The 18,862-nt window shown below is 39.8% G+C and overlaps 1 non-coding gene across 1 annotated transcript; it reads left to right on the top strand.

Annotated features, from left to right (window-relative positions):
- The first annotated feature begins 18,408 nt into the window (after positions 1 to 18,408).
- Positions 18,409 to 18,480, top strand: trnae-uuc. Its single transcript has one exon. It is a non-coding gene; the product is annotated as a tRNA-Glu (tRNA).
- Positions 18,481 to 18,862: the final 382 nt, after the last annotated feature.

Genomic DNA, 18,862 nt, shown 5'->3' with positions numbered 1-18,862 from the left:
GATAAATTCAGCACTTAGTTCATTTATGTATTACTTGAAGGATATGTACACATCATTTACACATTATGCTTTAATTGTAATTTTGTGAGAGGCTACTGGCAAATGAGACAATTGGTAGCAGAGGGTGATAATGAAAATGAATGGCAGAGATAGTATAAATGCAGTCACTGGCAGAGCATGTTTCGGTGTCTCTTGTGCGCACTTATGCTTGGCAGATTTGTCATGCTGACACATGCTGTTTTTCTCTCTATGTGACACGCTAAAATCCGTGTGACATATTTTACAAAAAGTATGACTTTGACAGACATACAGGTAAGCCTCCTTCCATTTGGTGAGATACTTGCACAAACATGTTGCCTTTTTAGCAGGTCCTCCATCCCTCTCATGTTGGTCCTTTTTGTTCTTCTTGTTTTTGGTGGGAGTTGAATGACTCCTCATCAATGAATGTTATTGCTAATGTTCTACATACTGCCACTTGCTGCAATTCAATTCAATTCAGTTTTATTTATATAGCGCCAAATCACAACCGAAGTTGTCTCAGGACACTTTCCATATTGAGCAGGTACAGATCTTTCTTTATCTACAGAGAACCAACAATTCCCTCCCCCTCTCCTACAGAGGGGAATGTAGCAAACACATCAAATAGGTGGTCATGCATCCCATCAGCATTACAGCCAACATTTTTGTTTGTTTGTTTGTTTGTTTTGAAAGGTTGAAAATATTAGGAGATTTACGGGACAGTACTTAAACTGGAGGACACTAGGAGAGAAGGGTAAAATACGGGATGACAGGTCAGGCATGCCACCTGTCACCCATAATACGTCCTGGATTGGCGCCCCCAAAGAAATTTTTCAAGGTTGTGGCCTCTGAAAGTCTTGGGGCGGTGGGCAGTTCGGATTTAATTAGTCTCTAACTGATCTTGTATGCATGAATTTACAAATAAATAAAATTGCCACCTATCTGTAAATTAGTGACCAGTATGCTGGACCTGAATTGCACTTTAACACTTACATACACTCACCTTTTTACACAGCACATCTTGTTGCATCTGCAGATACATTAATGAAAGCATAGCTAAAAAAGAATCCATAAAGTTTATGATGACTGCGATATATCAAATTAGATAACTGACACACTTGATACAAGAAAAATGATTCATGTAACAATAACACAGTTCATATCTAGATATTCCTGGTGCATTATTAGAATTTTTACTTATCTTAGTTGTTTTAAAAGGGTTGAGGGAATGACAATACCATCATTGAATATCCCAAATATGCACTGTAAATTGCAATAGCTAGTGTTGTAGGTTAGCAGCCAAATGGAGGGGAAATATCTGTTTTCATTTTGATAATATCGTTTTAAGTAGCACTTCAGAAAACTGCACACTCATCAGAACTGGTTTTTATTTTTCACATTGGCTAGAGGAATAAAAATACAGAATTTAATATGTAGTCACATCTAAGTTTTGGTTTGCATCTTATGGTGTATTGAAAACATATCCAGCCAGTGTCCACATTGTCCACGAAAAGAATATTTATTGTAATTTGAACAACAATGTCATTGTAGGGGATGTCAGGGGGGTATGATGTATGTTCTCTGCTGTTTTCCTGATGCATGCTAGCTAGACATTTTACATAAACATTTCAAGACAGAAGAGAAAAGGCAGGAAGTGAGCCACACCAGTGAGTCATCTAGCCTTGTGGTTTCCCTAACAAACATCAAAGTGACCTGACTGACCAATCAGCTTGGTGACATTAGCACAGTGATTAACCAGCAGCCCGCTACCAGGCTACACCAGCAGCACTGCAGAAGAGGATTCATGTGTGTATTTATGCACAAGAGACACGCACAAGAGCATGAGTACCCAAACAGAATCGAGTAGATGTGTGTCTGTAGCTTCACAGACTTATTACATGTCATAGTGTGTGGGTGTGTGTGGGTGGTTACGCAGGCTTGCTGCTATGACCCTGACTGTGTGACAGACTACCCTTTCTCCTTCCCTTGGGTTCCTGAAACCTAAGTGTGTGCATGTCTGTGGAAAGCCAGGGAGGCCAGAAAATGTGAAACTGACATCTGAAGCAACATGTTGTCAAGTTGCTTTACAACACATTGTGAACATGTTTTAATTTGACACAACACTTTAACAACACTTACACAACATATAGATAAGAGATGCATGACATATTTTTAAGGTTTTTGTCTACTTGTTTTTTGTTATTGTTAACACTGTTTTGTAGTTCACACATCCGAAGGAGTAGATCCAAACAATATGTGGGAAACTGTATAAAAGAGAAAATTTGTATTCAAAATTTAATATTCTCTCTGGGATTCTAAAGAAGATGTGTATGGAAGACTTACTGAGGAGCTGCCCCCCAACCCCCCGATGGTGAGCGAGTATTCTGGTCAAAATGAGGAATTAAAGACTCTGTCATCTACCCCCTCCTCTGCCACACGCATGGCCAGAATTGTCCAGAAATGTCATGTCCTGCTGCTAATGAGGTGGGACTCTGTGTGTGTGTGTATATGTGTGTGTGTGTGTGTGTGCGTGTTGGGCTAAGAGGAGTTTAGGGCTTGTATGTCTCCAGAAGGAGCGAACACACACACACTCACTGACATTTAGCAGAACCATAGACAATTTGGTTTCAGAGTCTGGCCTTCAGTCTGCCAGTTCTGTCTCTCTCTCTCGCTCTCTCTTTCTCTCTCTCTCTCTTTGTCCCTCTCTCTCTCTCACACACACACACCCTTATATTTTCTGTGAATTATTCTCTGTATTTCACTGTCATTCTCTTTTACTTCTCCCCATCTTTATTATTCTCTCTATACTACATTTTACAGTTACTCCTCCTTCCATCTGTCCTGGGATCCCTGTTGTTGAACTAAACTGAACCTCTGAAATACCAATCCTGATGACATACACAAATTTAACCCTCCTGTTGTCTTCGGGTCAATTTCGACCCGTTTTCAAGTGTTTGCATATCATAACTATGGTTTTCTCTCATATAATTGCTTGAAAATGTCATGGATGGTTCCATACTATGCTCTTTGCAAGTAAAATTAATTATGACTATATCCTTTGAATGATGTGTGTTTTATTAAAATTTATATGTATATTTTATTCCCGGTCAAATCTGACCTGGCCACAATAATAGGTATAATGGATCATACTATTGTGCTTTCCAGCACAATAAACACACACACGCGCACACACACACACACACACACACACACACACACACAAAGCTACTAATTTGTGAACTTGATTCCATGACAACTTTTGATGCGCCACACGCTTCAAAGCAACAGGCGTTTCTACTTTGCATTATGCCTACAGATAATGCAATCATCACACCTTTGATATGCCTCAGCTCCCTCAGAGCATTTCACATTTCATTTTGAGACAGCACCATGAAGAGGAGCTACAACTTAGCACAGGCTCTTGAGCTCATTAGGAGGAGGAGATAGATGAGGAAGAACCTGCAGAAGAAGAGGAAGAAGTGTCAGAGGAAGAGAACATAACTGAAAATGATGAGGATTATGCTCCAACTGACAAGGAGGAATCATCTGATGAAGAGGAACCTGCTGACACTGAAAATCATTTCCAATCCAAAAATGGAAATGTAGTCTGGTCCTCCATTCCTCCAACTGACCGAAGGCGTATGTTGGGTGCAGAGAGGGAGATGAGTCCCCGAGGGCCAACGAGGTATGCTATTTCTCGTGCTGATAGCATAAAGTCTACATTTCACTTGTTTATGTCAGAAGAAATTGAAGAGGTGGTACTACAAATGACGAATAAGGAGGGGCGTCGTGTGTATGGTGACAAGTGGGACGAGATGGACAAAACTCAACTAGAAGGATATTTGGGTCTTCTTAATCTTGCTGGCATCTACAAGTCCAGTAAAGAGAGTACATCTAGCCTATGGCATGCTCAATCTGGGGGGGCAATTTTTCGTGCCACCATGCCACTGAAGACATTTCACATCCTCTCAAGGGTCATTCGTTTTGATGATGGTGACACCAGATCAACACGCCGTGCAAGAGACAAACTTGCTGCCATCCGAGAGGTGTGGAATAAGTGGTTGTGTCGCCTGCCGCTCATGTACAATCCTGGTACTGATGTAACAGCGGATGAGCGCCTGGTCCCATTCAGAGGTCTCTGTGCGTTCAAGCAATACATGCCAAGTAAACCAGGAAAATACGGCATCAAAATCTGGGTAGCCTGCGATGCCCAGAACAGCTACGCCTGGAACATGCAAATGTACACAGGCAAACCTGTGGATGGCCAGCCGGAGAACAATCAGGGCCAGCACGTAGTTCTCGAGGTGACGGAGGGTCTCCAGGGATACACCATCACCTGCGATAACTTTTTCACTTCCTATGCCATTGGCCAGGAGCTGCTGAAGAGGAAGATGGCCATGGTGGGAACAGTAGGAAAGAACAGACCAGAGCTTCCCCCTGTATTGCTGGCGACAAGAGAGAGGGAAAAGTTCTCTTCTCAGTTTGTGTTCACTGACACGCATGCTCTGGTCTCCTACTGCCCCAAAAAGAGAACGAATGTGCTTCTCATGAGCACTCTGCATCGGGACACTGCAGTTAGCTCCATGGAGGACAAAAAGCCCCAGATTGTCCTTGACTACAACAAGAACAAGGGGGAAGTCGACAACCTCTACAAGGTGTTGAACTTTTTTCATGTAATATTTATTGATATTCATACCAAACTTGTGTAAATAAGCAAATAACAAATTTTGAATGATTTGTTGTTTATTACTTTTGCTGCAGGTCACTAGTGTATACAGCTGCAAACGGATGACAGCCCGTTGGCCCCTGGTGGTTTTCTATAATATGCTTGATGTGTCTGCACACAACTCCTTCATCCTGTGGAGTAAGATCAACCCAACTTGGAATCAGGGGAAGTGCCACAAGAGGAGACTGTTCTTCGATGAGCTTGGGAGAGAACTTGTGACACCACTCATTAATCAACGCCAGGTACTTCCCCGCACACCAGCCTCTGCCAGCTTGGTAATGGAAGTCCAGCAGGGTGCAATGGCCACACACACACACACACACACACACAGTGTTTCTCTGTTTATATGAGGTTCATAATAGTTTTAGAAATAAATGTTGTACTTTGATTTCATGATTTTGATGACTGATTTGTGACACACACACGCACACACACACACACATGCACACCTATTTCAAAATAATTTTGGAAATAAATGTTATACTTTTGAAATTATATTTGTTTGTTATTTGTATCAGTCAGTTTTGACCTGGGAATATCCTGGCTAATGTTTGACATATACCAGTGAGTGATTATCCAAAATAACCTTTTCTTTAACTTGATTAGTGAAAACATAATACAATAATATAATATAATTTCATGTACATGTGGTATATTGTCCATAAATTAAAAGTATAGTGAAGTATAATAAAAAGAATAAGAAGTGTAAAAAAAAAAGTTTAAAATTTGTGGTAATGAGTTAGACTGAAATTGGCCAAAAAATATGGAATAATTTTTGCTTTATAAACAGTCAAACTACAGGTGTGACTATTTGCTGCAATTAAAATAATTTACATTGTTTCAAAACAGTGTCCTGACTAAACTTTGACATATGCCAGTCTGTGATAATACATCAACTTATGTGCCTCAGATCATAACCATAGTCAAAATAGTTCAGTATTTCTGCTCTTTTTTACTCAAAAATGAAGTATAATTTTATGTAAATGAGGACTATTATACCATACAATCCAAAAATGAATGTAAAATTTGTGGTAATTGGTTGGAAATAAGTTGACTAAAAAGGTGCCACTCAGAAATGTGTGATCATTTTATACTTCATGCTTTATAAACAGTCAAACCACACCGGGTCAAAATTGACCCAGGAAGACAAAAGGTGCATAGTAGATGGGAAGACAATACGAGGAATAAATTTCAGTACCTAACAAACAGAGAATAATCTCGTACAGTCTGTTTTGGTCTGTACTGCCCCATTGAAAAACCTTTTCAGCACAGATGAGGTTTCCATTTAGAGCAGTCCAAAAGACAGCGCTCCAACAAAAACTCTAAGTCCTTTATTTTATAAAATGTCTCTGGCTTTTGATGAGAGGCAACATTTTAGAAGGTACAGTCAAATTGGAGAGTTGATGAATTTCTAATTGGGGCGAAGTATTGTATAAAAGCGTATGGGACAGAGTGTAGGATGAACCTGCCAAAACACAATTTATCCAGAGAAATGTGTTTACCTTTTAGGCTGAAACATGCATACTCACGTAATAGCAAGCCAAAAAAGTGGGTGACATAGAGGCTCAGTGGTTTTTTGCCGTTTCACAGCAAGAGGGTCCTGAAACATTCAGGCTAACAACCATTTTAGCAGAGACAACTTGACAGAGTAGGATTGCCTCTCTTTACTGAGGCTTTTTTTTTTTGTAACTTTCATGGATTGAAGTTGTAATGTACCATTATGTACAAATCACAACTGAAATTAGTAATTATGCAGATGGCAAACTCACCAAGAGCAGTACACAAGCCAGAATACTTTTGGAGCACAGCGGCAAAAAACCAAAGTCTGAAATCCATTTCAGCTTGCTTTAAAAGAAAAGGGGAGAAGAGAGGGTAAAAGAAATTGCAATTAACCACCGTTCCATATAGATGATGAAGAACTGGCAACGTCTCTATGGCTAATTTCCCCGACTGTGTAACAACTGTACGTGGGGTGATTTTTTTTATATGAATAAAAAAACTAATAAAACGGCAAGAGACCGTCCAAGAAGTCTGTGGTCCAGGACATTCAGCAAGGGAATTTCTACGATTATTTTATATATTTGCACTGATTAACAGGTATCGGTGTCACCATACCTGGCTTGTTAGATTATCTTATTAACTAGCTAATTGGCAAGCTAATGAATTAGCCTTGGGTTAGCCTTAGAGCAGCCTTGGAGATGCCCATTTGTGCCAAAGATGCTAATAGGAGGGTATGCTGCAGTTATTTATGCACCAGAGTTAAAAATGATATAATTTAGGGTGGTAAGATAAAACTTTATTAATTAAAACAATAAAGACAGACATAGGAGGATCAAAAGAGTCAATAAAAAATAATAAGTGTATATGTACATTATATACATATATCTACATTATATATATATGAGTTTGAGAATACTGCTCCCACAAGAGTATAAAAAATATATGTTGATGTTAATTCCATTGCACAGTAGAACATATACAAAGCAGCAAAAAATGTGTAACATTTTAAAACATGTAAAGGATATGAGCATATGTTGGTATAAATAACCTGAGTGCTAAACAGTAGATTAGTGAACACACAACACAGTCTTATGTTAAGTGATGCCAGAGTTGAAGGTGAAGGAGCTGCCTCCACCATCTCATGCAGGGGGTGAGAGGGATTGTCCATGATTGATTTCAGCTTGGCTAACATCCTTTTGTCACCCACCTCCTTGATGGTGTCCAGAGGGCAGTCCTCTGTCACTCTCGGAGCTTCCACAGCCCCAGCAGACCGCTGCATAGAAGATTGCAGGTGCAACCACAAAGTCACAAAAAGTTTTTTACATACTCCAGGACCTCAGCTTCTCAGCAGATGGAGACTGCTTTGGCCGTTCTTGTACAGGACAGCTTTCTTACTTGTCCAGTCCAGTTTGTGGTTGAGGTGAACACCGAGATATGTCTATTTGTCCACAATCTCAATGTCCAAACGATGAATGTTCACCAGTTTAGTCTGTGGCACTTTCCTGTAGAAGTCAATCACCATCTCCTTTGTCTTGCTGGTGTTTATGTGCAGGTGGTTCAGTCCACACCAGTTGACAAAGTTGACTTCCCGGTATTGGAGTCCATTCCCCTGTGATACACATCCAACGATGGCTGGCTCATGTGAGAACTTCTGGAGGCTGACAGCTGTCAGTGTTGTGTCGGAAGTTCGATGTGTAGGAGGTGAAGAGGAAGTGGTTGGGCTCTCTGGGATGTACAGTCTTTGGGACTGGAACCACACAGGAAGTTTTCCACAGTGCTGAAACTCTTCCCAGACTGACTGGTCATATTGAGCTGATCTGCACAGTCCCTGAGAAGTCTGGAGCTGATGCCATCAGGGCCAGTAGTGGCGGCGGGTGAAGTGGTGTGAGGAGGGTGCTGCTGGTGTCAGGGATACTCCAGGGGAGAAAAGGGGGTACAGAGAAGTAATGCTATCTGGTCTGATTCTGGTGGGTTATTAACCTTCCCTCCCCAGTGCATTTAAATCTGTGTTTTCCCTCAGTCAGTGCCAGTTCATCTTAGTACCTTATGCGTGAAGTCTTCCAGCCTTTTCCTGTGTTGTTGGATATTTGCTTTGTATTCCATGACTTTGCTTGTTATTGGATTTTGATTCCCTGCACCCTGTTGGATTTGTCTGCTTGGTTGGACTGCTATCTTTAGATTCATCCTTTGCCTGCCTCACTATCCTGTAAGCCTTTTGTTTATTGCTTTTTTAAATTTTCTGTGATAAATCATTTGAACTGCACCAGCTCCAGCTTTGTAGTCTGCATTCCCTTGCCCTTGTACTCCTTGTTTTCTTGTATGCACAAGCGTGACATTGAAGGCGTCATTTGTTTCACAAGACATTCAAAATTTGCCAAATCACAACACTGGGTTCTTGTAATTACTGTTACAATACTTTTTTTCCCCTTTTTTTAAATTGTAGTGTATAGGTGATCATTTTTATGATATAAAATGGATCAGACTAAATGTACTAAAGAAAAAGCATATTAACAGGCAATGTGCACCAGGAGATACACACTCTTTAACCTCCTGTAAGGGGTGTGCTGGGAGGTTTTCACTAATCAAGTTAGCATTTATCAAAGGTCTTGTCTGGTATTAGCATCTGGATCGCATGATTTGGTTCAGGCTATTTTGCGTCGTTTCGTCAGCCTGATCAGAAAACATCATGGTCGCCAGTGGTGGAGAACCTGCTTCCTTGGGGGTAGGTATCATATATTGTTCATACTTATTTTCAATAAAACTACAATAGAAATTCCTAAAATTAATTAGGACATTTGTCTAAACATTCTGATGAAGAAAAAAATTCCCAACCATGTTTGTGGTGTTACCTAGCAGCTTTTGAAATGACTGTATCCCCCGAGATACGTTGCCAGATTAGGGGTAGAAATTTGGTCAATGTGCATTATTCAAAATTTTCCTTCAAACTGGAAGCCATGTTAATAATTACTGCAATACCAGATTTTATCATGCCCAGCTGTGCCTATTAAAACATTAAAACTGTATTTTACTTAAAAAAAAAATCTACTATACACCTGAAAAAGGAAATTTGGCACAGCCAAAGAACTTGGAGTTGGAGCCAATGTTGTCATTCAACTCTGCAAGACCATCAAGACCCCATCAGAGTTTGTTGTCTACACTCATTGTGCATCTGAAGGATGCGAAGTCTGGGAACCATCCACAAGAACAGGCTTAAAGGATGCACACTGAGGATGGTCATGCTCTGCTGAGGCAAGAAGCTATGACTACAGGGTGGATAATGAGGCACAACTGTTGTAAAATGGTCTGACAACAAAGTTGTCACCTTTGCTAGCTCCTGTGCCTTCAAAAACCCTCTCAAGGAAGTCAGGTGTTTCTCCAGAGAGGAGAGAAAAAGAGTTGCTGTACCCTGTCACAGTTCAATGTCCACATGGTTGGAGTTGACCTTGCTGACATGATGGTGGCCTTGCACCTTACCCATGCAAAATCCCACTGGTGGTACCTATGCCTTTTTTGGCAAATGGTTGATATAGCCATCAACAATGGATGGCTGCTGTATCGCCAAGATGCCAAAAGCATTGGTGTGCAAAAGCACAAAAAGCTCAAGGAATTCAGGCTGGAGGTTGCCGATGTCCTTATCCACAATGGAAAGAAGAAGGGAAGGCCTTCTAAGGGAGGTGAGGAGAATGTGCACAGCCCCACCAGATGCATACAAAGGCCAACAACCCCAAGACCCATGGCTGATGTCCGCCATGATTAAGTGGATCACCTTACAGCATTCACAGACAAGGGAAGGTGCACGCTTTGCCCAGAAGGACAGACAATAATCTACTGCACAAAATGTGGTGTTCATCTGTGCATCTTCACCTGGAAAAACCCATGCAACTGCTTCCAAGCATTCCATAAAAAATGATAAGAGCCCTTTATTGTCACTCCAAGTGGTGGTGAAACAAAATAAATAAATAAAAGTTCCAGTATTCATTGAGAAAATGAAATTGCTGTGTTGTTGTTGTTTTTTATGTAATCTTCGGTGCACAAAAAGTTCATATGTTCATCATGAAATGTAAGTTTTTATGTCACTTTGTTATGAGATGAAGATGGCTTGGTAAAAATGAACAAAATCAACTTTAAAAGTGCTGTGTGTAATGTAAATGACCAAGGAATACAACAATTTAAAATTTACCTCATCAAATTGAACATTAATATGTTTATCATTTGGGCTCTGTTTATACCTTAATAGGGCAACGTATCCTGGAAGATACAACTCATAAAATCCAAAATATAGAATTATATATATATATATATATATATATATATATATATATATATATATATAATGTATAAATATTTTTCTTAGGGCCTAAAGAGATGAGTGATAACATTAAATTATTTTTTGCAACCCTTTTTCCACTCCTGTCTGTTTTAGGGTTAAAAGTGGTCATTCATTGGTTTTCTATGGTAATTGGAAATATTGTGATCTCAACATAACACAATCGTTAGAGGTTCTTAAAATATTAAGATGGAATTTTAACATTAACATTTACCATTTTGGACAGATCTTACAAAGTGAAATTGATAAGCCCATATGTGCTGGTTTTGTTCATGTCTTTGAGATAATCGCTGAACATTTATCTAGAAAATATTCTTCTGTTGTGAAAAACAGAATTATTTGCATACTGAAGCCGCCCAGGAGGTTTATTTATTTGTGACTGCTAGCTCTGAGAAGGTCTTGTGAGTATTGCACAAGTACTGTGAAGCTTATATAGTGAGGCAAAAAAATAAATCACACACAAACACACAATATGATGATGGAATACACCCATTTGCCACAGATGCATACAATCAGCTGTTTCTTTTTGCCTCACTGTATGAGCCTCACAATAACTGTGCCTGGATATTTACTTGAAGACTTTGTCAGAGTTTGATATAAATAAATAAACGATACCTCCAAGGGGAGCTTCAAAACTATTCAGTGAGTAATTCTTTGTTGTTCACCTGAGCCCTTTTATCCACCACCTCACCTGCTGGTTTGTTTGGATGTGTGAAAATTCTTGTGTTTAAACCAGACTTCTGTACAAGCAGCAAACAAAAGGCACTTTCCCAAACCTTCTCAGGCTCTGGTGCCAGGTGTAAGGCTCCTTAGTTATCTTCAAGTAGAAAGTGAAAATACTTGAAACATTGCATGGGAGTGCTTTCACTTGAACATCAATGCTGAATTTGTTTTCAGTGTGATTTTTTCAATGCAGGACATAAAACACGAAGGTGGACAATTTATAAAACTACAAAATGTCAATGTAAGCACATGTTGTCACATGTGGGGCCTGTGCAAGTGGCAACAGCAATGCCCAGCATGAGTCCAGAAGGCTGCAGAGTCCATGGGAAGGTAGGGGGAAAAGGGGATAAAAGGTGGGATTATAGGAATGAGAAAGCATAGATGGTAACAGTGTTATAGCTACATATGTTATTTTCTTCCAACGACCAAAAAAAAGTCCACATTAGCCAAGACAGTCAGGGCCATGTTTAGGCCTAACAAGATGGGCCCTTAATTTCACATTAAAAAGGAGTGACACTGTCAAATGTAAGTAGTTCGGGGGGTGATCTTAAGGCAATCAGCTAATATACTTAAAAACATCTCATTTAAACACTTAACATCTAATTTCTATAGTCCCCCATGGACTTCAAAACCATAAATATTCACAGTTTGCAATGGCAGTGTGGGGAATTATAATTTTTAATGTCAGCCATTATTCAAGATTCAAGATTCTTTATTGTCATTGAGCATGACATGTCAATGAAATTTGCATTGCAACCCCCATGTTAGAAACAAGATAATAAGAAAGATAAGAAAGATTAGAAAGAATAAAATTAAGATAACTACAATAAAATAAACCAACGTGCAATAAAAATATTCGTAAATGCAATTAAAAATATACCAGAATGAAAATACACTACGGCAATAAAATATACTAAACAATAAACAATAAAATATGCCAGTGAAATGTGCCAATAGAACAAGTTATACCAGTGAAATGTGCCAACAGAATAAAATATACAAACAGAATAAAATATACACAGTGAAATGTACCAATAGAATAAAATATACCAGTGAAATGTACCAACAGCAGCTGAAATATACTAAAATGTATATAAACAGTAAACAATAAAATGTACCAATGAAATGAAATACCAATGTAAATGAAATGTGCCAATATACTAAAATGTATATAATTTAGTTAAGTATGTGTGTGTACTTAAAAGTTAAGTACACAGAAGGTGCAGGTGGAGGTGGAGGTGTAGGTGTAAAGTGTAGTGTGCAGTGGTTCACAGTTCTCACAGTCTCTCACTGCAGTGAGGGGCTGCTGGGGGTGTTAGCTCTGACAGCTCTGGGGAAGAAGCTGTCCCTCAGTGTGCTAGTGGTGGTGCGGATGTTCCTGTACCGCCTTCCTGATGGAAGCGGTACAAACAGTCTGTGGCTGGGGTCCGTGGCGATGGATCTTGCCCAGAGATCTACTAACTAGATTACTTATGCACAGAGGCATTTACACTGAATATTAAACTGCAGAAATGAAATATTTTTGATAACACATACCATCACATATAACATGTCACATGTAAGTGACATCCAGATAAACATCTTGTAATTAGAGTTGAATTTGAAAATGAAAATTCAGGTTAATTGATTTGCTTCAAAATGTTCATTCGACATGCATCAAGTAACACTGGCCAAATTTCTCAACAAAATCTAATGCTGTAAATGACTACAACTATATATTCAAAATAAGATTTTTAAGCTCAGCTTTTCAGTATTATCTCAACATAAATTATTGTTTCAAGTTTTGCTGTATAATTTCACGTTAAATTAATAAGTAAAGTAAACTGGGACAAGTCGGAGCAACAAGAGCGTATAGCCTAGCTTGTAAGGCTTAGGTAGCTGGGTAACTTTGAGTTGGGTGGCCTTGTTTCAGCAACCAGGCTTCATCCAGCCCATCTCGGCTCCACCTTCACTCCACCTCTTTGCGCATTTTTGGATTAGCAAGGTTAGGCAGATTTAGGCACTGCCAAAAAGGCAACAGCAGGAGATATCACACTGAACTTCACAATGGCTCCTCAGAAAGCTCTGGATGACATCATGGAGACTACATTCATATTTTATACAGTCTATAGCTGAACCTCATGAATTAAATTTCTCTTATACGGGTAAGACATTTGCCATTGTGTTGTTCTCATACATGTTGGAAGTAGAATGGGAAGGTAAAATAACTCTAATAACACTTAGGCGTGAATAGAGGTAGGTATCACAGGACCAAATGCTTTTTTTGTCAGAGGCTTCCTCTGGAATAAGGTTTTTATTATGTAATATGTGCACCTTCAGGGGCCTATGATTTGCATTATGACTTTAAATTTGAATTTTTTTGGAGGGATTTTTTCATGATCATGATATGAGCATGCATGACATAGACTGTGCCTCTTTGATAATGAGCCATTTTTTATTGTCATAATAATACAGATGCATTGTGGACGTCAAAATCTGTCAGAACCTGTACCCTTTCCACTCAACTCCCAGAAGTAAAACAAGAAGTGGCGAGGTATGGGACATTGTGAAAAATAGCAAATAGCCAAGTATATTGGATATCAGTTTTACCGTATGCTTCAAACTGCAGTATGTGAGGTTTTGCGACTATGTGTCACATGTGGCAGTTTGCAGCACCAGGGCTCCACAGGGTACTGTGCTCTCTCCTTTCCTCTTCACCCTCTATACAGCGGACTTCAGACAACACAACCAGCTGTCACCTCCAGAAGTTCTCCGATGATACAGCCATCGTTGGATGTGTATCACAGGGGAATGATTTGGAATACAGGGAAGTCATCACTAACTTTGTCGACTGGTGTGGACTAAACCATCTGCACAACGCCAGCAAGACTAATGAGATGGTGATAGACTTCTGCAGGAAAGCACCACAGACTACGCCAGTGTGCATCCAGGGTTTTGACATTGAGATCGTGGAGGAGTACAAATTCTTGGGTGCCCCCCTTAACAATAAACTGGGCTGGTCCACGAACACTGATGCCCTGTATAGAGAGGGCCAAAGTCGTCTTCATCTCCTGCAGTCTTTTACACAGTGGTCTGCTGGGGCTGTGGAAGCCCTACACACATTCAACCTTGTTTGTAATAGTAAAGTACCGTGGTTATTATACAAGGTCATTTGTGATTATTTCTTACATTAAAAAATATCTGAAATCAATAAACATTGTGTTGTGTTACTTAAAGTTATCTTGTGTTCTGTTTTTAATAGACCACCTCTTGCCCATGTTTACCTGGTGAAAAACTTTTGGGTGAGGGTTGCCTGCCAGAGCTGAGAATGGGGACGACTGCTGTCAAGAGAAAGCTTTAGTTTCTGAATCCTGCCTGATGTTCCTCTTCAGGATGGGTGGAACATGTGGAGAGCCCACATTGCACCTGTACCACAACCATCATCGTAGGAAAGGGAAAAGACACAGGGGGTACATCCCATTTCTCTTACTTGCATCCACGTTTCCCTCACTTGCGTGTTTTCCTTGTGTCTTAGTCCATCCCACCAGGGATGCATGGAGAGACGAGACCGAGGACATGACAATTAAAATCAAAATAAAACAGGAAGTGAACCACATAACACTCACTTCAGAGATCATGACAATCATAAGTTGGCACAGTATTTACATAAGTTTGTTTTTCACTGATCTTTGTGGCTGTTTTATTAAAGAAATTATAACAAGATTAGCTGTTAATTTCCTTGGATAACATTTTAACCATAAGTTGTAAGGCTAAAGATTTCATATTCATGTGTAGCACCTCTATATGCAGGGTAATGATAACAGACCATATTGTATTTGAAGATCCAGACAGCAATGAAACATTTCTGTTGACACAAGACTCAGGTAAGCATAAATGAATATGACCAGTGAACATAGTACATATAAACATTACTGCAATGTTGAAATGCAAAAAATAAGTGCTGCTAGCTTTGACACCAAGACTTTATGGTTCAACCGAGCCTCAGTTACAAGGAAAAGAGATGACTGATGAGATGAGATGGCTGGTCTGTGTAATACAATGCAGATAAAAATCTGTTGAGTGCAAAAACCAGAAGGCAATCCAGGCTCTCCAAATATAAAAAAAATGTGTCAAACGTGGAAATATTAAAAAGCCTTTATAGGGTCTAAATCATAAAAAAGGCAAAACATAAAATGGCAACATGCTTTGACCACTAGAATTTGAAGCCTTGATGAAGACCTGGCTTTTTTCTTTTTTAATATTTACTTCCTTGTTTGACACACTTTCTTATATTTGGAGTGCCTGGATTGCCTTCTGTCTTTTGTGGAGTCTAAGTTAAGTTTATTATGAGTACTCCAATGATGCATTGATGCCCTTGGGCAAATTTTTAACTCTCTAATGCTTCAGCAGAATTGCTAAGTGGTTTGGTTGTGTGCATGTGTACCCCCCGCCCCCCAAATATTCTAGGCTGTTACTGTAAATAATAATGCATTCTTAGCCATCTTGTCTGGCTAAATTAGATCTAGAAAAAGTTCAGACTTCACAGTTATGAAATGCTTGACATTACCCATCTGTCTTTTTGACACCATGCGTTCAGTGTTCAACAATCAACGATCTGCTTCACACGCACACTCCCTCATCTCTCACTACTGCTGTTTCAGTCGTGCCCCGTTCTCTGCAGCTCATACACACAAACACAAATGTATTTCAGACTGTCCACACGCACACAGAACACGGCAGAAAATACAGCGTGTGCACACATGCTTGCAATCAAAGGGGAAAATAAAAGGCGCTGGAAAATGGCTTGCCTCCCTGCCTCTCTCCATATGCTTTGTCTGCCCTCATTAAAAGTGATGGGTGCACATCACACATACACACACATGCAGACACACACATCAAATCACATCATACCCAACAGTTATCTTAATAAATTATTAATGGTGAGCATGCCTGCTTGATATCCTCCTCTTGTGTGTGTTTGTGAGTTCCCTGTCGGACAGAGGCGTGTGTGTGTGAGAGAGAGAGAGAGAGAGAGAGAGAAAGATTTTAAATCTGTGTGGCCATCTGACATGAAGGAAGCCTGAAGTAATTGGGTCGAAAGAGAGTAGGGAGTGGGACAGGAATAGGAGAAGGATGACTCTAAGGTGCCTTGAAGAGTGTGGAGGTAGAGAGAGAAAAAAGTAATAGAAAGACATAGAAGAAAAAGCAAACCAAGGAGAGAAAACATGAAAAAAAGGAAAATGGCGAGTTTCCACTTGTGGCAAAGAGATACAAGCCAGTATACTGTGTGTGAATAGATGGCATTCCTGTAAAATGTATACTGACTGTGTGTTTGCATGTGAGGCTAGTTCCTCTTTCCTCCCTTCTACATAACAAATCATTGTTTTGAAGTGTAGACAAATACATTTACCATTCAAAAGTTTAAAATCACCTACCATAAAAGCTTGCTGCGTTACAGTCAGATGGCTGAGAGGCCTACTCTTTTCTTTGAATGGTTTTTCGTGCTATAAGGTTGTAGAAAGACCTCTTTACAAATAGATGTTATGTTGCATGAAGGGTTTGCAAAAATAGTCACGTTTTGTACATGGGGAACAAAAACCTGTACAACCGTTCAACTGGAGTGACAGTTGAAAGGGCTGAAAGAGACAAAGATACCTCTGAGCAACAGATAAATAAGAACATGAGAAATCACAAGTCATTGGTAAAAGAAATTATAAGCTTGGCATTAAAATCAGAATCACAATTGCTTTATTGGCTAAGTATGTGTATCCGGTTTGACACTGCACCCAATACACTTGCATAGGAAAAAAGACATTCAGCTCAACAAGGATAAAAAGCCAAAAAAAAAAAAAAAAGTGAACAATAAGTTAAGTAGACCAAAAATACAAACAGTAATGAGGCAATAAAAATATACATAATGAAATTTACAGTGTGTAGGGATTTATGTTGACAGTGACAGTGAGTGATGAATGGACATGGTATGAATAGAAGAGAAAAAGAGACACATTTTGTATCTGTGATCTAGGAACTGATAGTAAATTCTCTGGTGTAATGTTAATGTGTGAACTCAGCTGCAACAACACACAACACTCTCTGCAGCAGTTAATGTCACCATGACAACAATGTCAATGACATTCATCTCGGGATTAGATTGCTGTGAATATATTCAGCATCACTATCAAGTTGATCAACAGTAAATTTAATTCAAATTAGAACACGGCACTCTTAAATACTGATTGGTCAATCGCCAAAATTTAGCTGTGTTTATTTCTCGATAGACGACCGCCTGCTCGGGAATTCCTAACTGTCATTGGCTAAAGGGGCAATCTGTTAATGTACCGAGCTCAAAATCAAATTGCCAGCTGATCTGAGTGGCAAATATGGAGCATTTTCCGGACATTACTTTTAATTTGTTTGGAGAGGTCAAAACACTTGAGGTGTGGCTGGAGAACAACAAAAAAGACAAGAAAGGTAAAGAACAATGCTGGACCGTCAGAAGAAGCAATATTAAGGCACAAGAGACTTGAGGACATAGAGATCGACCAGATTGAAGTGAAAGGCCAGGAAAAAAAAACACCAAGAAAAACACAGCATGAGTATTCGACCTGCTACAAGACTGCTGAGTGGAGACAAAACTGGAGACAGATTTTTTAATGTATGACGCTGAATGCCAAAATCAGCTGCTGCAGGACTTTATTCATCAGTGCAAAATAACAGCAGTAAACCAAACTCTGTCACCAGCTACATCTCTCTCAGGTCTGGGATATCCCTTCACTTCTCCACATTTCACATGATTTCGCTGAATAACCGTAAAGGAATATGTTATCCATATGTTATCCGGCCTGCACATTCACTCAAAAAAGTGAAATCTGTGAGTTGTTGAATCAAATACTTATCTGGCTGTCAAACTCTTCCTGACAAAACTGAAGCTCTATATCATGCTCTTTAAAGATCTGTCTGATGATAGGGTATAATGGTGAAAATATTGTAAGTACAGTGCACACTAATATTGGTATATTCAGTTTTTAATTAATCTGTTCATATGGCTAAATGTTTTCCTGCTGACTCTGGCCACATCAGTGCATTGCTTAGCAGTTGTGCCAGTACTTGTCTCTGTATCTTAAAACTGCAGGCATCCCATATGGTCTAGCAGTTAGGATTCCTGGTTTTCACCCAGGCGGCCCGGGTTCAACTCCCGGTATGGGAACACCAGTTTTTTGGGGGCAGCCGTGGCCTAGAGGCTGGAGAAGCGGCTTGTGACTGTGATCCCACCGGACTGGCAGCAAGCAAGGCACTTAACCCCTGCCCACTGTTCCTGTGTGTGTTCACTGCATGTTGCATGTGCATGTGTGTGTTTCAAGTACAGTGATGGGTGAAATGCAGAGAATGATAAAATTAAATTAAAAAACGTCTCTGGGGGTCATCAGGTGGATACCTCCCTTCAACAGTGATTCGCCTACTTACTTAACTCCGGCGTCCCAGAGTCACCCCCCTCCCTAGTGCCAGTTCACACTGCTCCTACACAATCCAAACAGCACTGCCACGTTCAACTGACCCAGGCCTGTTTAGGAGATGCTCCAGGTAGTGGC

Source organism: Chelmon rostratus, chromosome 6, assembly GCF_017976325.1.
Source record: "Chelmon rostratus isolate fCheRos1 chromosome 6, fCheRos1.pri, whole genome shotgun sequence".
Taxonomy (NCBI): domain Eukaryota; kingdom Metazoa; phylum Chordata; class Actinopteri; order Chaetodontiformes; family Chaetodontidae; genus Chelmon; species Chelmon rostratus.
This window is presented reverse-complemented; position numbering and strand designations above follow the sequence as displayed.